Raw genomic sequence first — 22,627 nt, forward strand, 5'->3', positions numbered from 1 at the left:
CTAGTACACTACTGGCCATTAAAATTGCTACACTAAGAAGAAATGCAGATGATAAACGGGTATTCATTGGGCAAATATATTGCATTTTCACGCAATTTTGGTGCATAGATCCTGAGAAATCAGTACCCAGAACAACCACCTCTGGCCGTAATAACGGCCTTCATACGCCTGGGCATTGAGTCGAACAGAGTTTGGATGGCGTGTACATGTACAGCTCCCCATGCAGCTTCACCACGATACCACAGTTCATCAAGAGTAGTGAATGGCGTATTGTGACGAGCCTGTTGATCGGCCACCATTGACCACACGTTTTCAATTGGTGAGAGATCTGGAGAATGTGCTGGCCAGGGCAGCAGTTGAACATTTTCTGTATCCAGAAAGGCCCGTACAGGACCTTCAACATGCGGTCGTGCATTATCGTCCTGAAATGTAGGTTTTTCACAGGGATCGAATGAAGGGTAGAGCCACGGGTCGTAACACATCTGAAATGTAACGTCCACTGTTCAAAGTGCCGTCAATGTGAACAAGAGGTGACCGAGACGTGTAACCAATGGGACCCCATACCATCACGCCAGGTGATACGCCAGTATGGTGAAGACGAATACACGCTTCCAATGTGCGTTCACCGCGGTGTCGCCAAACACGGATGCGACCATCATGATGCGGTAAACAGAAGCAGGATTCATCCGAAAAAATGACGTTTTGCCATTCGTGCACCCAGGTTCGTCGTTGAGTACACCATAGCAGGCGCTCCTGTCTGTGATACAGCGTCAAGGGTAACCGCAGCCATGGTCTCAGAGCTGATAGACCATGCTGCTGCTAACGTCGTCTAACTGTTCGTGCATATGGTTGTTGTCTTGCAAACGTCCCTATCTGGTGACTAAGGAGTCGAGACGTGCCTGCACGATCCGTTACAGCCATGCGGATAAGATGACTGTCATCTCGACTGCTAGTGGTACGAGGCCGTTGGGATCCAGCACGGCGTTCCGTATTACCCTCCCGAACCCACCGATTCCATATTCTGCTAACAATCATTGGATCTCGACCAACGTCAGTTGCAACGTCGCGATACGATAAGCCACAATTGCGATAGGCTACAATCCGACTTAAAGTCGGAAACGTGATGGTATGCATTTCTCCTCCTTACACGAGGCATCACAACAATGTTTCACCAGGCAACGCCGGTCAACTGCTGTTTGTGTATGAGAAATCGGCTGGAAACTTTCCTCATGTCAGCACGTTGTAGGTGTCGCCACCGGCGCCAACCTTGTGTGAATGCTCTGAAAAGCTAATCATTTGCATATCACAGCATCTTCATCCTGTCGGTTAAATTTCGAGTCTGTAGCACATCGTGGTGTAGCAATTGTAGTGGCCAGTAGTGTACATAGATGGATGTGGCTGTGTTTGGAACGGCCAAGTGATATCAAGTCGATCTGCTAACTGTTCAAGGTCGGAGCTGTAAAGCTGCACCCAACAATTTTATTGAATACTGCATCTTGTATCTTAAGCATGCTGACCTTATTTTTGGTGGCCGTTAGCGCTGGAATTTGGGACGTATTTAACATTGGCTAGGATCACGATCCATGAATGATCTACATAATGAGAGTTGTGGTGTGCTTTCCTTGAACACAAAATTCATTCAAAATATTATGGAAATTAGAAATGAGCGTTTGGCGTCATTGGCCGGGAGGCCCCTTGCGGGGCAGGTCCGGCCGCCTTGGTGCAGGGCTTTTTACATTCGACGCCACATTGGGCGACTTGAACGCTGGATGGGGATGAAATGATGATGAAGACAGCAGAACACCCAGTCCTTGAGCGTAGAAAATCCCCGACCCAGCCGAGAATCAAACCCAAGCCCGTAGGACGGCAATCCGTCGCGTTGACCACTCAGCTATCTGGGCATTCAAAATGTTATGAACAAACTATACTAGCGAGCACTGTAACGTGTTTTTCTTAACTACAGTTTTCATTGAAGCTGTTGAGAACAAATTGTTCTAATGAGCGCTATGGCGCATGTTTCTTCAATACAATGTTCATGTAAGTTGTTATGAGTAATTCCATGAAAATTGCAGCTTCTTGGAAAATATTTTACAGTATTTGGGATTGCTGCGAATACTAAAATTTTGGTTAATATTCATGTTGGGTACAATATTGCTGATTAATCAATATTTTAATTCAGTATTATGTACCATTTTGTAAATTAGGTGATGTAGGTATGTACGACTCTTGCCGTTTCTTAGACGTTTCAAAGGAAATAAACTGGCTTACTTCATGACCATAAAGTAACTGACACAAGTTGTATAGTTAAATTTGTGTTTTAATGCAAACTGAATGATGTTGCTGTTGCTGGGTTAGCCTTTCGACTCCATCGTCGTGTGTGCTGACCCTTGTGACCTATCCTTGTTAGCGTCATTTCATCCTGTATCTGTACATTCATTTTTGAATTGTATATGTTCCAGTATCAGTCGTTCGGGCCAACCTTAGTGTGTTACAGATGTTGCTCCTTTCGGAATTTCCAGCCAGTACCCAGTAACTGTAGACCTATATCTCGTCTGGAGGCGAGAACCTTGGTGCGCCTTTTGGCGGGACGGCGGATTGTTTTTGCACTTACCTGTTGTAATATACCGCTATCAGCCGGTTTGCTGATTCAGTTCTTTAGCTTTTGAAAGAGTGATTTTGCTTGGTTCAAATGTCTCTGAGCACTATGGGACTTAGAACTACTTAAACCTAACTAACCTAAGGACATCACACACATCCATGCCCGAGGCAGGATGATTTTGCTTGAACCCTGTCATTATTGTTGCGAGGAGTGAGACAGGTAATCATTTGAACCTTGCTCTTTAAGTGTAACATTGCTATTAATATTGTTCAGGGATAAAACTTTTTTAATTATTTAAACTTATTAACATACGATTTTGTCATTATTATGCGAGGTAAAATTTTTAATTAGTTGACCCCTTTTGTTCAAGTGCACCTTTATCATTACCATTGTTCTGAGATGAAAAGTTCTAGCTATTTAAAAACTGACTTTGCGTAAGCTTTTATCTGTATTGTTGTGTGGGGAAAAATAGTTGATTATTTCAGCTCCCTGTTTAATTGCAGCTTTACATCATTATTATTCTGGGATAAAATCTTAACTATTTAAAAACATAATGTTATAAATGAGGCTTGTCATTTATTGTTTTGGAATAACACCACTAACCACTTAGTGCTACGATAACTTTACCTGTTTAAAAGGACTCACTCTCTGGATAAGCGGTTATTAATTATTTATTTTGATGTTCAATACAGTAGTCCAGGATTCATTGTCTTCTGGAAGAATATTTTCTTTAAATTTAAAGCTTCTTGCTAATCAACGGAAAAAGTTGTTGCTTAACTCTAATCTGATTTAAAATAAAGTCAGTGTATGTAACTGTGAGTGCTGCTGACCTTGCATGTTTTGCTGGTCCATCCTTCTACTCCCTGGCCACTTGCGCTTCACCTTGTGTCATTGTAACAAAAGAAATGCATCAGTGCCCTCGAAAGAGTTCCTAAGATTTCACATTAATGAGATGTTACACAACCTTTCTCAAACTTGACTGTAACTGGAGATATTAAATACATGATTAATTTCTGTACACGATGAAAATGTTTCTTTGGTTTTCTGCCAAATAGCATAAAAGGAAATGGCTTCAATGAACGATCAATTTCCAGGTGCTATACCTTTAAAACAATAAAAATTCTTCGAAGAATTGTGTTGGATATTTTCTCGCTCTATGTGAAATGTAAGTATTGCTTATTTGTAACAAATTCAATCTAAGTATAAAAATAAATATAAAAAGTATTAGAAGAACTGTATTAGGGATTTTCTTCCTCTCCGTTAAGTGTAAGTAATGCTTATTATGTGTAAAAAGTTCAAACTACGTGCAGAATAAACATTTGAATCACGATTCAGAACTTATAACGTCCAGTCAGCGAGTTTTATAATTACATTTCATTGTTTTAGGGGATAATTATTAGTAAGACAGATTAAGGAAATCGTCTGCCTACGGCCCAAATTTGACTGCGCCGATAGCTTGGGACAACACTGAAACACTGTTTGCAGTGTCACATCCAGGTAGTTGCCATTAACTGATAGTTTTGATTAGAGAATAGGGAAATAATTCCACGCTAATTAATCAAAACATACTGTGTTGTTTAAGTCTCACCAAACAGAATTTGGACCTGGACACAACACGTCCTTTATGTTCTTCGACGCTGGCGTACGATTATTTAGCTAAATTTTTTCCTCTCCCAATTACTAGCACTCCCAAATTACCATTCATAAATGTGAAACGCTTTCATTACACGCATTTAAAAGCGACAGATTCACTGTCTCGTCTTGTTAAGAGATATTTAGCGCTGCGAAATGTAGCCGTTAATTCGATTTTTACTCGTTACTGTTCTCAGCTGCGCACGAGTGCCCCTGCGCTGACATTTTATTACTGTGCTGTGAATGTACTGTAGGCTATATGGAATGAAGAAGTGAAAGTGAATGCCGCACTTATGGCATTTTTAATTATGTATGCCTTTTTCAAAGGTTGTTCACTCGTGATTAAATTAGCTAATTTTAAAGTATTAATGGAAGATTTTACTGGGTTACGTTTCAGCTATTCCATTGAATGTCACACGGCACTGTGTCGATAAAAGGTCCCACATTTTATTCGTGGTTTTCAAAAGAAGTGCGTATGTCAAAGTAAGAAAGTTATTAAAACAGTGCAGTTTAATTGTACAGCTGTAATTATACTACCAGCCCTTGCAGACAGCGCGCTATCATTTAGGTTCTCCTAAACAGATCACGAATTCACAGAGATTCAAGCCGTTATTGTTTCGCCCCATTTCCTTCTGTAAATACTGGGTACCGGTACGGTATGTGCGTTGTCTGCTACGTCGACCGGAAAACAGTAGCCTCTGCCTCTGCATGACACTCCGAGCCTTTTCCCTGAGTGTGCGGCAAGTGCAATATCGGTTTTAGCCATTAAGTGAACTGGACGAATTAGGAGCGGCCTCGGATGAAGTCCGAGTTTTGAGTTTTGGAAATGTTCAATCACTACATCAAAAATGCTCTTGCATACTGTGAATAAAGGAGTACGGCGTGCACTCAGTGCAACATGAGTTCTTGCAACGATCTTTTACCACCGAAATACAAGGGGCGTTCAATAAGTAAAGCAACACTTCTTGTTCTGACAGTAGGCTGGTTTTATTCAGGACTCCAATACACCGTATTTTCCACTCTCTTTTGGCTACAAAACCATATTTTTCAATATAACCTCCGTTCAATGCGAAACCCTTTCGTCACCCTACTGGCAAGTGCATCATTCATCTGGTCAAACAGATGGGAATCCGAAGTTGCGAGATCTCGCAGCCTTATGTGAGGCCTTGCGTTGTTATGACTAAGGAGAAATTCGTTTGCATTATTATATCGACGAACTCGATAGAATGGTTTCTTCAGTTTCCTGACGGTACACAATACGCTTCAGAGCTGATTGTTGCACCATCAAACAGAATAACCCCTTCTGAGTCCCAAAAGATCGTTGCAATGACTTCACGGGCTGAGGTTGCGGCTTTGAAATCTTTCTTCGGAGGACAAGTGATGTGGCACCACTTCATGAACTGCTGTTTTATTTCCTGTTCGAAGAGATGAACCCATGTTTCATAACGTGTGAGGAAATTCGTGAAAAAATTCTTACGATCGGCCTCGTAACGCGCAAGTAATTCTACACAGACAGTCCTACATCTACATCTACGTGATTATTCTGCTATTCACAATAAAGTGAATGGCAGAGGGTTGAATGAACCACCTTCAAGTTGTCTCTCTACCGTTCCGCTCTCGAACGGCGTGCGGGAAAAACGAGCTCTTAAATTTTTCTGTGAGAGCCCTGATTTCTCTTATTCTATCGTGATGATCATTTCTCCCTATGTAGGTGGGTGCCAACAGAATGTTTTCGCAATCGGAGGAGAAAACTGGTGATTGAAATTTCATGAGAAGATCCCGTCGCAACGAAAAACGCCTTTATTTTAATGATTGCCACTCCTATTCACGTATCATGTCTGTGGCACTATCTCACCTGCTTCGCGACAATACAAAACGAGCTGCCCTTCTTTGTATTTTTTCGATGTCATCCGTCAGTCCTATCTGATGCGGATCCCACACCGCATACCAATACTCCAGAAAAGGATGGACAATTGTGGAGTAAGCAGTCTCTTTAGCAGACCTGTTGCACCTTCTAAGGGTTCTGCCAATGAATCGCAGTCTTTGGTTGGCTCTACCCACAACATTATCTATGTAATCGTTCCAATTTAGGGTATTTGTAATTGTAATCCTTAAGTATTTAGTTGAATTTATAGCCATTAGATGTGTGTGACTTATCGCGTGATCGAAATCTAGCGGATTTCTTTTAGTACTCATGTGAATAGCTTCACACTTTTCTTTATTGAGGGTCAATTGCCACTTTTCGCTCCATACAGATGTCTTACCTAAATCATTCTGCAATTCGTTTTGGTCATCTGATGACTTTACAAGGCGGTAAATGACAGCATCATCTGCAAACAATCTAAGACGGGTACTGAGATAGTCTCCTACGTCATTAATATAGATCAGGAACAATAGAGGGCCTATGACACTTCCTTGGAGAACACCGGATATACTTCTGTTTTACTCGATGGCTTTCCATCTATTACTACGAACTGTGACCTTCCTGACAGGAAATCACGAATCTAGTCGCACAACTGAGGCCATATTCCATAGGCACAAAGTTTGGTTACAAGACGTCTGTTAGGAAAGGTGTCGAAAGCCTTCTGGAAATCCTGCGAGGAATCCAGCTGGCACACACCATTGACCACCCCATTTGGACGAAGATTGTTTCAGAACTACAAACAGAGACGTCCAATTTCGAAGCGAAGAGTTTGAATGTGATCCACTTACCAAATCGAATGAGAGTGTCTGCACGTTCCCACATTGAAGGAGTAACAACTGTTTTCAGCCACCGGACAGGTTCGCGCGACCTTATTGCGATGATGACAGACGCCTCGCCCAACGCTCACCCTCTTCCAATCACTGCCAGGTCTCCGTAGACATTCTGCAAGCGTCTAAGAATATCTGTGATGCTCTGGTTTTCCGTCAAAAAAGCTCAATGGTTGCTCTCTGCTTGGAACGCATCTCCGTTACAGACGCCATTGAAGGCTGCGATAGCGCCATCACCCATCTGAACTTCCTGAAAGTATAGCGACTGAAGCGGAAATATCCCATGATGTTCCACAATAAATTTAACGTTGGCCTAGAAAAAAATGTTGCGTTGCTTATTGAACGTCCCCTGTATAATTTCTGATTGATATTTCAATAATAAACGGCACCGTTGCACTACGGATCTAGCAAGTAACGAAAAGACCGTATATATGCGCATCAAAAAATATATAATACAATTGTAGTGCCAACTTTGCTTAATGGATGTGACATGTTTAAGACTATCATAACGACAGACCGCAAGAATAGAGAGCGTCTTTATGTGTTTCCATAGATAGATAGCGATGTTCGCAGTACTAAATAAGAAGACAAAGGAGAAAGAGGTAGGGGCCTCAACGATCAGGAAACGAGACTCTCATTCGTCACCGGAGATGTTCAAATCCCCGAGCAGCAAACCAGTTTTAGGTTTTCCTTGGTTTTCCCCATTAAAGATATGCCCAGATTTTACATTTAGAAAAGAGAAGGCAGATTTCCTCTTCTATATTTGTCCAGCAATAGTTATCCCTCCCTGCCCATAACCTAAATTTCCATCGCAACGACCTAAAGAAGCCCGCAGCTCGTGGTCGTGCGGTAGCGTTCTCGCTTCCCGCGCCCGGGTTCCCGGCTTCGATTCCCGGCGGGGTCAGGGTTTCTCTCTGCCTCGTGATGGCTGGGTGTTGTGTGATGTCCTTAAGTTAGTTAGGTTTAAGTAGTTCTAAGTTCTAGGGGACTGATGACCATAGATGTTAAGTCCCATAGTGCTCAGAGCCATTTGAACCATTTTTTTGAACTAAAGAAAACAAAAACAAGAGTTTTAACTGGAACGAAGAAATAACAGATGCTGGAACAAGTAGAATATGTATTTTTGCGAAAAAGAGACAGGTCGATAGTAACACATTCGCTACTAGTTTCGCAGTCGCAATCCAGTTCTCAAGCTCCCATTGTCAACGAAATCAGCCAGGCTGTGATACTGCATCATGACATTATCATTCCCAACATCTAACTGGTAGCGGCGGCCGAGCGGTTCTAGGTGCTTCAGTCCGGAAACGCGTTGCAGCTACGGTCGCAAGTTCGAATCCTTCCTCGGGCACCGATGTGTTTGATGTCCTTAGGTTAGTTCTAAGTCTAGGGGACTGATAACCTCAGATGTTAAGTCCCATAGTTCTTAGAGCCATTTGAACCCAACAGCTAGGTTTCAGTACGACAGCTTGCCTAATTTCAAGTAGGAAGAGCACTTGAAAACTAGACTACGAGTGCGAATCTAGAAGCGAAAAAATGAAATACATATGTACAATCTCTCTAAGGAACTGATATATACAGGGTGTTTCACAATTCATGTTATACATTTCTAGAGGCTATAGGGGAGACTTAGTAGACCATGTGTTACATAGGAGCCCATGTCCATAAACGTTAGCCAGCGACACTACAGAGCGTCAAAGTTATAGGCGCCGACGCCTGTAAATATATGTTCAGTATATGCAGTGTAATTCCGTGGTCGAAAGTTAAGTGGTTCAAATGAATCTGAGCACTATGGGACTTAACATCTGAGCCGGCCGCGGTGGTCTCGCTGTTCTAGGCGCGCAGTCCGGAACCGCGTGACTGCTACGGTCGCAGGTTCGATTCCTGCCTCGGGCGTGGATGTGTGTGATGTCCTTAGGTTAGTTAGGTTTAAGTAGTTCTAAGTTCTAGGGGACTGATGACCTCAGAAGTTAAGTCCCATAGTGCTCAGAGCCATTTGAACCATTTGAACTTAACATCTGAGGTCATCAGTCCCCTAGAACTTAAAACTATATAAACCTAACTAACCTAAGGACATCACACACATCCATTCCCGAGGCAGGGTTCGAAACTGCGACCGTAGCAGTCGCGCGGTTCCAGACTGAAGCGCCTAGACCCGCTCGGCCACTCCGGCCGTCAGTCGAAAGTTATACGCCAAATCCGAAAGGATATCTCTGACAGTGAAATTCATGCAGTGGTACTATTGTTGCTAAGATTGTAGGTCAGGCAGCTTTCAGAGCTGGTCGTATGGACTAAAGCAAGAAAATGTTTTTTTGTAAATAGGGGCTCTAAAATGCATACCTTAAGTGCTATGTCCATTTGTTCAGTAGACATGATGTTTTTCAAAGTAGCCAAGGTGAAAAAGTGCACATAACTCCTCAGGTATACATCTCAGACCCTATGTTTGCTAAACATTTCTTGTTGTCTTGGTCCATACTACCACCTCTGAAAGTTGCCGAACCTACAATCTTAGCAGTACAGGTATTCCACTGTCAGTGGTATCAGAAACGTTTTTACTTGTAACTTTAGACTCATTCGTTTAAGGTATAGGGACCCCTACCTCAAATTTATTTATTTATCATTCTCCACGGAATCAGCCTTTATATACAAACCTCGCCCTGTCGCCTATACCTTTGACGCTCTGTAGTGACGTTGGTTGGCGTTTCCGGACATGAGCCTCTGTGTAAAACTTGATCTACTAAGTTACCTCTTAAACCTCTAGAACTGTGTAACATGAGTTGTGAAATACCTTGCATATACAAAAACTCTTTGTCAACTCTGCATCTAAACATAAAATTCTCCTTATAAAAATGAAGAAAATAGTGAAAAATTGTTGTATGAATGGACAGTATGACAAAAAAGGATAAAGAACACCGCTGAAATAAGGGCCAAAATTTCGAAAAATAAAACAAAAAGATAAAGCATTTGCAGATAATAGTAATGGAACTAAAAATTTTTGTGACCGGACCAAACCAATACTGGCTGCCTATATATGTTATGGGTGATGAAAATGATTCTTCCACTGATCTCATAAACAGTATTTGAGTCCTGGGATGTGAACAAACAGATTTTGCTATTTTCTCTTGCGTCAGCCACATCAAGTAACATTTGTAATTATTACTGAGTTATTATTTGACAATCATACAGAATTCAACAAAGAAGATCGATTAAATGTATAAACCACATTCGACTGTATTTTCATGCCACACGACACGGAACTGTAAGTTATTTTATTCCACTGATCACACTGTTTTGCAAAATGGAAGAACGAATGTAGCTTTCGCATGACGTGTAACTGCCAAGTAGCATATCTTGATGAAACTTGGACCATACATAAAAATGACTGCCGCGCTATTGTACAAATGGGGACTGAAAGAAATATTGAGTGAGATAAATAGAAAAGTCACTAAGCCCTTCGTGGACTACTGAGTGCTCAACCAGAAAGTAGTTCTGTAGCTGATTTCCACACGTTCTTTACTTCGGTTGCTGGAGTGCAGCCTGTTTCACAGTTTTGGATCTGAATCAAGCCTACCACCAGATACAGCTAGCTGAAGAATTTAAGCCTTAGCCTGCTTTTTGCATGGAGTGGAACTTGAGTTCAACAGAGTTTCTTTCGGTACAGCTATCCTGTCTCATCTGCTAGATTCCGTCTTGGATGGAATGACGTTTTCTCGTGTACATAATTACGATGTTGTTGTGGTTGTTTGCAGCAAGTCCTTTGGTGAGAACCTTCAACATCTTAGACAGGTGTTGTACTGTTTTAAGAGGGGCAGGATGAACAGCGAAATTTGCTAAGGTTAATTTAGCACATGCTGATTTTCCTTTTCTGGGTCCTCTAGTTTCAGCCAATGGGGTTAAAATCGATAACGACCACACTAAGGCCATTCATAATTTTCCGCTCACAGAATGGAAAGGGAGTTGAACGACTCATTGGAGCCGTAAACTTTTTTAGAAAGCTCATTTCGAACTTTACCCCACTAGCCAACATCTTAAACTATGCATTCACAGTCCCTTTCCAAAAACATTAGCAGAGTCACCTTCTTTCCTATACAGCCTAGACGTTATGAGACATTCCAGCCATCAGATACCCAGTAGTCAGCTTTTGATGCATTGAAACAGGCTCTCAGTAAAGCTCCTGTGCCAGCCATTCTAGATTTTCAGCGTCAGTTTACTCTTGTGAGGTAACGGGCGAGTTGTGGCGCCCTGGAAATACACTCCTGGAAATTGAAATAAGAACACCGTGAATTCATTGTCCCAGGAAGGGGAAACTTTATGGACACATTCCTGGGGTCAGATACATCACATGATCACACTGACAGAACCACAGGCACATAGACACAGGCAACAGAGCATGCACAATGACGGCACTAGCACAGTGTATATCCACCTTTCGCAGCAATGCAGGCTGCTATTCTCCCATGGAGACGATGGTAGAGATGCTGGATGTAGTCCTGTGGAACAGCTTGCCATGCCATTTCCACCTGGCGCCTCAGTTGGACCAGCGTTCGTGCTGGACGTGCAGAGCGCGTGAGACGACGCTTCATCCAGTCCCATACATGCTCAATGGGGGACAGATCCGGAGATCTTGCTGGCCAGGGTAGTTGACGTACACCTTCTAGAGCACGTTGGGTGGCACTGGATACATGCGGACGTGCATTGTCCTGTTGGAACAGCAAGTTCCCTTGCCGGTCTAGGAATGGTAGAACGATGGGTTCGATGACGGTTTGGATGTACCGTGCACTATTCAGTGTCCCCTCGACGATCACCAGTGGTGTACGGCCAGTGTAGGAGATCGCTCCCCACACCATGATGCCGGGTGTTGGCCCTGTGTGCCTCGGTCGTATGCAGTCCTGATTGTGGCGCTCACCTGCACGGCGCCAAACACGCATACTACCATCGTTGGCACCAAGCCAGAAGCGACTCTCATCGCTGAAGACGACACGTCTCCATTCGTCCCTCCATTCATGCCTGTCGCGACACCACTGGAGGCGGGCTGCACGATGTTGGGGCGTGAGCGAAAGACGGCCTAACGGTGTGCGGGACCGTAGCCCAGCTTCATGGAGACGGTTGCGAATGGTCCTCGCCGATACCCCAGGAGCAACAGTGTCCCTAATTTGCTGGGAAGTGGCGGTGCGGTCCCCTACGGCACTGTGTAGGATCCTACGGTCTTGGCGTGCATCCGTGCGTCGCTGCGGTCCGGTCCCAGGTCGACGGGCACGTGCACCTTCCGCCGACCACTGGCGACAACATCGATGTACTGTGGAGACCTCACGCCCCACGTGTTGAGCAATTCGGCGGTACGTCCACCCGGCCTCCCGTATGCCCACTATATGCCCTCGCTCAAAGTCCGTCAACTGCACATACGGTTCACGTCCACTCTGTCGCGGCATGCTACCAGTGTTAAAGACTGCGATGGAGCTCCGTATGCCACGGCAAACTGGCTGACACTGACGGCGGCGGTGCACAAATGCTGCGCAGCTAGCGCCATTCGACGGCCAACACCGCGGTTCCTGGTGTGTCCGCTGTGCCGTGCGTGTGATCATTGCTTGTACAGCCATCTCGCAGTGTCCGGAGCAAGTATGGTGGGTCTGACACACCGGTGTCAATGTGTTCTTTTTTCCATTTCCAGGAGTGTATTATATGTTCGGAGCTGGGGCGGCCGCGCGGGCCGCTGGCCAGCCGGGCCCGGCAGCAAACACGTGGTGCCGATCGCTAGCCGGACGAGGGGTAGCCCCAAGGCATGGTCCAGCCGCGTGGCTGGGAATTCCGCTGTGACGAGGACGGTGCTTTGTGTCAATAAAGGAGATGTCTATGCCGGGAGTGCCAAAGATGGCGGACTTTGTGAATCCATAACAGCAGACATTTCACAGTTCGTGTAGAAATTAATAGTAGCCAGATGAATCATGATACTTAAAAAAGGAACATGTACATTACACCATCAGAATCGTCGTCCAAATATTAGTAATCAGATTTTCAATATTTTTATTAGATAAAAGTTTAGTATCTGACAATGAATTATACATATCACACCCAGCAACGAATTTTCAAAATCTAAACGGTTGTTCATATTTCGTCGATCAACGTGTCTTTACAAAGCTATTAGTATAAACCGAAATTGGTATGAATTACAGGCATGTAACTTAAAAAAGTACATTAGCTATTGGAGGTCAAAGAGGCCGATTATTATCGATCGCGTCTGGCCGTAAGTGCTCCACAGTGACACGAGAAAACGGTAGCAGCATGCTTGTAAATATATTTATTCATATATGTCTTTGTTTATATCCAATATATACTAGTCGTGAAGAAATTGGTTAAATATTTACCGTGTTTTAGAAAGCACATAGACATTAGGCTACTGGCCTACCTTTTGTTCTTTTCCTTTGATATATCTTAATATAATGTGTTTATGTATCTAGTAATGTGTATTAGAGTGTGTTTATGGTCCAGCTGTAGGAAAATTTGTTTAATTTAAAGTTATTTAAATGTAACTCAAGTATTTCGTATGTGTTTAAATATGTTGGTGAGTGCGCGTTGGCTTGGAGACACGGAGGGAGCACTCTAGCCAATCACAGCGCTCGTTACTAAGAGAGACGTAAGGAGGAGGTTGGGGAGGAGGATCCTTTCCGGAGAGGACACTGGCAGTTCGGAACAGTGCGGCGCGAGGAAGAGTGGCACGGGACACGGGAGGTGCTGGACGTGGCGGCGCGACGGACGTACCGTCGTGGGAGAGGGACTTGAAGAGTGTGGAGCGGTTTGCGCGTGGTTGCGGCAGATAGAAATACTTCGGAGTGCCGACTTGTGGACTTGTGAGATTTCCGTGGCTCCTACAGTAGCCACGTAGTGTGCGTTTAGAAGTGAATATCTAGCGATCTGTGTTGTTGTTCATAACAAGTTAAGTGCTGTAGGAATCTATTGTTTCCCAGTTATTCAACGTACATTTTATTTGATTGCTAGACCATCGACACCAACAAGTGTTTTACAGAAATATACCGCATTCTCAAAAGTACTTCCACTCTCGTACTCATTATTTAAAGTCGTTAAGATAGTACCTACAGATTTTATTTAATTCCAATCTTTCATTTATAAATTTATATGTCACATTCATAATTCGCAATTTCCAAGTGACAGAAACATTCGACCATTCGATTCATATGTGTATTGTTATCGTATACTGTAGACTCAGCAGTATTTGGCCTGTAATGCGGCAACTACGAATTCCACCTCCTAGACAATGAAACCAGCCAAAACTTTTAATACTGCAACTCTCAGTCTGTGGATGCGTAGTTGAGGGCCACATCACACCTCATTTCATTCATTTTCTGTTTTGAAAGCCCGCACTCTCCAGACCGATGTCTCCAATTCTGAAGTCACTGCCATTCTCTTATAAGAAATTCACAGGTATTCGTTGGCCAGCTATGTATTCTTCGAGGACTCTCTCCAGGGCAAAAATTAAATACTCCGTGTACGAGTTGGAAGCCCTGGCAGTGTTATAAGGCCAGGAAAAATTCAAGATCTGTTTGGAGTATAGAAATTTCTAGCTGGAAGCAGACAGTCAGGTGTTAGCTGTGTCCTGGCTAGGTCCTGTAAGATGTGCACGATAGCATGCTGGGAAGTTCTAATTTCAGCATTCTAGTTTGCCGTAAAACACTTAAACTGTCCTGACGAGCCTCTGTCCAGATCACTAGTGGGGATCAGGTGAACGCTGAGATCAAGAAACCAGGTGATAATCTTCGAGGCAGTGAAGCAATACTAACTGGAATATGGAGGAACATGAGGAATGGGATCCAGCGCTCAGGAGTATAAAGAATAAACTCCTTAGCTGGTGAACCATCTGGCCGGCGGCAGACATCAACACTGTGCCACAATGCATCTCAGCATTCGACAACGTGATCCAACACGCCACCTCCAGCTCCTGTTGCCACTGACTCTGCTGCTGTTGATTTGGGAGATTTCTGAGACAAACACAAAATACGTCGTTTTGTAACATGTAGGCTGTATAGGAAATGAATCCCAACTGTGAAGCCGGTGAAAATTTTAGGTGACTTTGCTATCCTATTGGGGAATGGACTATAAATGCACATATTTGCAGCGTCACAGTCTACCGGTCGCTATTAACTATCATGTTCAGAATTGGTTTACTGGACTACTGGCCTACTTTCACCAAGGCATTAAAAATTACAGACTGTATTATTACTTTTCAAACTCTGAGTGGGATTCAAGATAAGGGCATGTAGGGCACGACCTTACATCGCCGGCTTGAGAGCAGCAAGCCGAAAACGAGAAATAAGTGGACATCATACATGTCTATATACCTGCAACTGTTGTCATAGTCATTCATCTGGACAGTTATGTCTGTATTGTGGCTTGTTGCTGGAGGCATAATTACTCTAACCAGCATTTCTTCCAGTAAGAATTTTAGCAGTAAATTCACTAAAAGCCTTCATTACATACTTCGTTATTGTATAAGTGTAGATCGACTTCATCCAGGTAGGCGAGAGTTGTCTTTCGGGTATGTAAATTACGAGCTTGGTTTAACGGGGAATGTGGTTGTGGTACGTATAGAATTTTACGCAGCGAATAGTTAGCGATGGTCGGTGATATGGTATGTTGTCGCCGTGAAAGAGAAATTTCAACCGTCAGGTCGACTTGCGGCTATCGACAAAGTGGTAAGAGCGGGCCAGATGGCTCTTTGAAGTACGTTCAAATGGCTCTGAGCACTATGGGACTTAACATCTGTGGTCATCAGTCCCCTACAACTTAGAACTACTTGAACCTAACTAACCTCAGGACATCACACACATCCGAGGCAGGATTCGAACCTGCGACCGTAGCGGTCACGCGGTTCCAGACTGAAGCGCCTAGAACCGCACTGCCACACCGGCCGGCCTTTGAAGTAGGTATTTAGGGTGTCGCAGTATGGGATAGAGCGTACACGGGTGTAGGAATCGTGATCCTTGCTAGAGGCAAGGACTAACAAAAATTCATAACGATCATTGGAACGAACAGAAAAATAGTGAAGACCTGGCACCAGAGTCTACAGACAGGGGGCACTGTCAGTAGCAAACGCAAACAGAAGCTTAACTTTGTCAAAGCATTCAAAGGAAACAAGTGATAAAGGGCTTGTCGATACGCCACTGACGCCTTAACACGCTTCGATGTAAAATAAAAGGTTTATTCGTTAGAGTGATGGAGTCTCGGCTTAACTAAATAATGAAATAACGGAAGCTGGGGGGATCCATTGCAGGCTGTTATAACAATGGTCTGCCACGATAGTGCCGTTAGACATTTCAATAAGTAATGTGTCAAAGCTACAAGAAACTGTTCGTTTGATTACAATTTTGTATGATATTGGTATTATGTAAATTAGCTTAAATACACTCCTGGAAATGGAAAAAAGAACACATTGACACCGGTGTGTCAGACCCACCATACTTGCTCCGGACACTGCGAGAGGGCTGTAGAAGCAATGATCACACGCACGGCACAGCGGACACACCAGGAACCGCGGTGTTAGCCGTCGAATGGCGCTAGCTGCGCAGCATTTGTGCACCGCCGCCGTCAGTGTCAGCCAGTTTGCCGTGGCATACGGAGCTCCATCGCAGTCTTTAACACTGGTAGCATGCCGCGACAGCGTGGACGTGAACCGTATGTGCAGTTGACGGACTTTGAGCGAGGGCGTATAGTGGGCATGCGGGAGGCCGGGTGGACGTACCGCCGAATTGCTCAACACGTGGGGCGTGAGGTCTCCACAGTACATCGATGTTGTCGCCAGTGGTCGGCGGAAGGTGCACGTGCCCGTCGACCTGGGACCGGACCGCAGCGACGCACGGATGCACGCCAAGACCGTAGGATCCTACGCAGTGCCGTAGGGGACCGCACCGCCACTTCCCAGTAAATTAGGGACACTGTTGCTCCTGGGGTATAGGCGAGGACCATTCGCAACCGTCTCCATGAAGCTGGGCTACTGTCCCGCACACCGTTAGGCCGTCTTCCGCTCATGCCCCAACATCGTGCAGCCCGCCTCCAGTGGTGTCGCGACAGGCGTGAATGGAGGGACGAATGGAGACGTGTCGTCTTCAGCGATGAGAGTCGCTTCTGCCTTGGTGCCAATGATGGTCGTATGCGTGTTTGGCGCCGTGCAGGTAAGCGCCACAATCAGGACTGCATACGACCGAGGCACACAGGGCCAACACCCGGCATCATGGTGTGGGGAGCGATCTCCTACACTGGCCGTACACCACTGGTGATCGTCGAGGGGACACTGAATAGTGCACGGTACATCCAAACCGTCATCGAACCCATCGTTCTACCATTCCTAGACCGGCAAGGGAACTTGCTGTTCCAACAGGACAATGCACGTCCGCATGTATCCCGTGCCACCCAACGTGCTCTAGAAGGTGTAAGTCAACTACCCTGGCCAGCAAGATCTCCGGATCTGTCCCCCATTGAGCATGTTTGGGACTGGATGAAGCGTCGTCTCACGCGGTCTGCACGTCCAGCACGAACGCTGGTCCAACTGAGGCGCCAGGTGGAAATGGCATGGCAAGCCGTTCCACAGGACTACATCCAGCATCTCTACGATCGTCTCCATGGGAGAATAGCAGCCTGCATTGCTGCGAAAGGTGGATATACACTGTACTAGTGCCGACATTGTGCATGCTCTGTTGCCTGTGTCTATGTGCCTGTGGTTCTGTCAGTGTGATCATGTGATGTATCTGACCCCAGGAATGTGTCAATAAAGTTTCCCCTTCCTGGGACAATGAATTCACGGTGTTCTTATTTCAATTTCCAGGAGTGTACATATCCCTATCTTGTACCCTTTGTCATTTAGTTCCACTTGTCGATATTCGCTGGTAATTTATCATCCAGTATGTAATACTTATGGCCGGCCGGAGTGGCCGTGCGGTTCTATGCGTTACAGTCTGGAACCGAGCGACCGCTACGGTCGCAGGTACGAATCCTGCCTCGGGCATGGATGTGTGTGATGTCCTTAGGTTAGTTAGGTTTAATTAGTCCTAAGTTCTAGGCGACTGATGACCTCAGAAGTTAAGTCGCATAGTGCTCAGAGCCATTTTGTAATACTTACGGGTTTTGGAGCCATAAAATCCTACATCAAGCTTCAGAGTATTCTCCAGATTGCATTATCTGATGTGTGGCATAAAGAAGTGGAGTAAGGTGCAGCCAGCAGGTGGTACGGTGAGCCCCAGTTGCATGAGAAATTACGCCAGTCTATTAGTCGGATAATATGATCGGCTGCAACAACAGCAATGTGTGTCAAATCTGATTTTCATTACTTAACATTTATGAAAATATGAGCGAATTTGATCTGCGCTGGTGATAGTCTTCCGGGACTCATGGTGCAACAGTCAAATCTGAAGCGCATTGTTCTACCCTCAGGAAATTGAAGAAACGACTTCAGCGCGTTCGTCGCCACAAAAATGGAGAGAAATTTCTTCTTCTCCACGACAGCGCAAGGCCTCATACAGGTCTGCGCACACGAGAGAAGCTGACGAAACTTTATTGGACTGTTTTTCCTCATGCACCCTACAGCCCAGCTCTCTCGACTTCCATCTATTTGGCCCAACGGAGGATGAACTCCTCGAGAAGCAGTACGTGGATGATGGAGAGATTATTGGTGCAGCAAGACGTTAGCTGAAACATCGCGGGCACCAACATCTGAACCCACCTGAACAGGCTCATTATCATCGAACAGCTGGAATACTTTTGTGACCCCCAAGCTGTGCTGCACAGCATAGTGCCACCGACAAAGCCGAATGTACACACAGCTACCGCCGCCGGGCCGCTCACACTTTGACCGTGGAACATAAACTCCGTGCAAAGCAGCAGCAGTGGCAGCAGGGCACAGGGTCAGCAGCCAGAGGCCATCGTGTTCGATGATGGAGTATCCACCTCGTCCTCCATTTTAACTTGGCGTTTCCAAATCCCACGATTGTAAACAACAAGCAGTAACGAAGTTATTGTAAACTTGCCAGAACCCTCTTGTGCTGCACCTGTATTCATCTTAGACAGAGAATCGCCGCCCAAACCGAACCATCTTCTGATTTCGTCGTAATTTTATCAGATCTCCTCGATCATTATCAACGAATGCAGCAGCTCTCCATCCGATTACTTACACACTAATTCAAAATAAATTACCGAATTTTAAACAAATATATATGTCTTGGAAACTCTAAGAATAATCTTCCTGTAGAGCTGGTACATTCTGCATGAGCTTTTTTTTTTTTTTTTTTTTTTTTTTGATGCGTCGATGAGCTCATGATGTATATCAACATCTTTTGGTCTACGTATCCTTTATTCCCGCGTAAAAGACAAACTAACGATTCGCCATTTTCCCCAACATAGGTACCGAAATACGTATTTGTATTTTTAAATAGCTGTGATCAGCGCTACCTATGATTATGTTTCGTACTGCGATTTTCATCCAGTTGGTAACGTTCGATGTTGCAGACTACCGTCTTTAGATTCTGTACACTTACTGACCCTATACTGATCTGTGACGAGTTACGTACAGGGTCGCAATATTTTTGTACACGCCTCGGCTTTTAATTCTTTGAGTGTATGTTCGATATGCAAGGAAGAGGAAATCGTGGGAGTGCTGCAGTCTGAAGACTACTATTTGAGTACATGAGATGCATTGATGAAACAAAGCAATGTTAAGTATTGCTTACCGGCAGACTGAAGGATACCCGGTCACTTTGCGGACACTTTCCGCGGTAAGGAAAGATCAGATTTTGGATAAAAATATGGAATCACAGAAAACTCAACACATTACCGTGCCCAAAAACGTGTAAAGGGCAGTTTTCAGACGGCCAAGAATGGATAAATACACATGCTGTATGGTTATACCATTCTTATTGCCAAACAGTAGCCAGTTCAGGTAAGGATGATGGAGGTGGATAGCGATAACACATCCTTTTCTCCAAAGCACGCCACAAAGGCTCAAAAATGTTGAGACTGTTGTGGCCAGGGGAGATGCGACAGTTCATACTAGTGCTCACAAAACCAGTCCTGGACGATGCGAGCTGTACCATCGGAGGCCCTGTCGCCTCGGAGCACAGCATCACCATTGGGGCGCAAACACTGTGCCAGGGATGTACCTGAGCAAACTAGTCAAATAATGCTTGGCACTAATGGGTTCTTGTAGGCTGCCCATCAGGCCCATGGACAACCATTATATGGGTGCCTACGTCGTCACCGAACATCCACGATATTTCAGTCTTGGTACGAAAAGTCGGCCAGAAGTTGGAAACAGTGTGAAAAAAAAAGACACATCCGTCCACATTAACTCTTCCATTGCTCACAAGGAAACCTCCCCATTGCACCCCCCTCAGATTTAGTTATAAGTTGGCACAGTGGATAGACCTTGAAACACTGAACACAGATCAATCGAGAAAACAGGAAGAAGTTGTGTGGAACTATGAAAAAAATAAGCAAAATATACAAACTGAGTAGTCTAAGCGCAACATATGCATTATCATGGATAAGGCGCTGGCAGGAGCACCGTGGTCCCGTGGTTAGCGTGAGCAGCTGCGGCACGAGAGGTCCTTAGTTCAAGTCTTCTCTCAGGTGAAATGTTTAATTTTTTGTTTTCGCAAAGTTATGATCTGTCCGTTCGTTCTTTGACGTCTCTGTTCACTGAAATAAGTTTAGTGCCTGTGTTTTGCGACCGCACCGCAAAACTGTGCGATTAGTAGACGAAAGGATGTGCCTCTCCAATGGGAACAGAAAACATTTAATCGCAAGGTCTTACGATTCCTCCACAGGAAAACACGTCTGATATATTCTATAAGACACTGGTGACGGCATGTGCGTAACATGACGCGAATATGTTGTCGACCCGTCTAACTTGTACACTTGGCGAATGGGTAAAAAGATTCTTCTACCTTCCCCGATTTAGGTTTTCTTGTGGATGTGATAATCACTCCCAAAAAAGTGATGAAAACATAAGAGTTTGCCGCATAAACTGCAACAAATGAATGCAACAGTTTCACAGTCTTCCCTGCGCTCTGTCAAAACATGTTTTTAACGTTTTCAAATTTTTCCGTGTGTAGATCGTCAAATCCTGCATATGTCCAAGCAAATTTGAACATGTCCTGGAATTTTGGAGAGCGAAGTTGATTATGTGTAAGTGCCTGAACTTCCATAACTGTCTGAAACTAAAAAATTAGAATTTTCACTCGAGGGAAGACTTGAACCAAGGACCTCTCAAGACCTCTCGTCCCGCAGCTGCTCACTCTAACCACGGGACCACGGTGCTCCTCCCAGCGACTTGTCCAAGATAATGTATATGTTGCGCTTGGATTACTGAGTTTGTATATTTTGCTTATTTTTCATAGTTCCACACAACTTCTTCCTGTTTTCTCGATTGATCTGTGTTCAGTGTTTCAAGGCCTATCCACTGTGCTAACTTATAACTAAATCTGAGGGGGGTGCGATGGGGAGGTTCCCTTGTCAGTAGCTCAGGTTTTATGGCTTAGGCACCACGTTTTCCTGTCATGGGTAATTCCATCACTGATGAGCGGTTTTGGGAATCCAATCGCTTTGCAATTCGCTGCTTACGGAGCACACTTGGTGTTGCTCTGGTGCTCACGAGGTTCGTGTGTGCGACGTCCAGTTCTGCAGTAACTCTAGCATCTGTCGTCTTCCGCTTATTTTTTTCGCAGTACTGTACACAACTGTCTGTCACGATCACTCATCACACCCTTTCATTCGCTTTATGACTTAGCGGACGACGGTTTACCACTTTCCACGTAAGCGGTGTACATCTTCAATACGTTGCCTCTTGAAACACTAAACAATTTGCGTCGGTTGCTTGAACAGGCTCACACCATGCGGGCACCATAAGTTTCTCTATGTTCGAATTTAATTAGCTCCAACATAGTGCTTTCACGAATACAGAGAACATTGTTCTGTCCACGACAGACACTTGCAACATATTGAGGACATTGCAGAGGTGCCGGTACTGGTCAATTACAGTAGCGTACTATGTAGGCTTCGCTATCATCTGAGTTTATTTTCAAGTACGCATTATGCAGTGTTTCCATTTTTGACCAATCCTTTTAAATAAGAGGAGCAGGGACGGTCGGGGATTCGTTCTAACATCGATACGCACTACAGTCCACTGGCCCTTGATGTTAACAACTTCGACAAAGGGCAGATTGTTACCGCCAGGTCTTTATGGACGAAAATTTCGGCCACGGCGAAGCTGGTCGTCTGTTCACGTGCTACTCCAACCACTAAAAAAATATCAGTATTGGCCTATTGGTGCCACCGGTTTCTGGATGTCGTGAATTCGTACCTCAAGTGCTTCCTTCGACTACTTGATTGCAACAGTTGCAGTCAAGTCTTCGAAGGAAACACTTGAGGTACGAATTCACGACATCAAGAAACAGATGGCGCCAGTATGCCAATATCGATAATTTTTTAAAGGTTCATATGGGGCCTGAAGATGGCACATTGAATTGCCGAAACTGGTGGCGAAAATAAAATAAATTCTCCATTTTTGTAGCTCTTTAGTGAAATTATTTATTGAATATTTGTCCAGCCGTTGTCCCTCGTCCACAATGGATCAACGGAGCGTGACAAACT

This window comes from Schistocerca serialis, chromosome 2 (genome assembly GCF_023864345.2).
Source record: "Schistocerca serialis cubense isolate TAMUIC-IGC-003099 chromosome 2, iqSchSeri2.2, whole genome shotgun sequence".
In the NCBI taxonomy this organism is placed as follows: Eukaryota; Metazoa; Arthropoda; class Insecta; order Orthoptera; family Acrididae; genus Schistocerca; species Schistocerca serialis.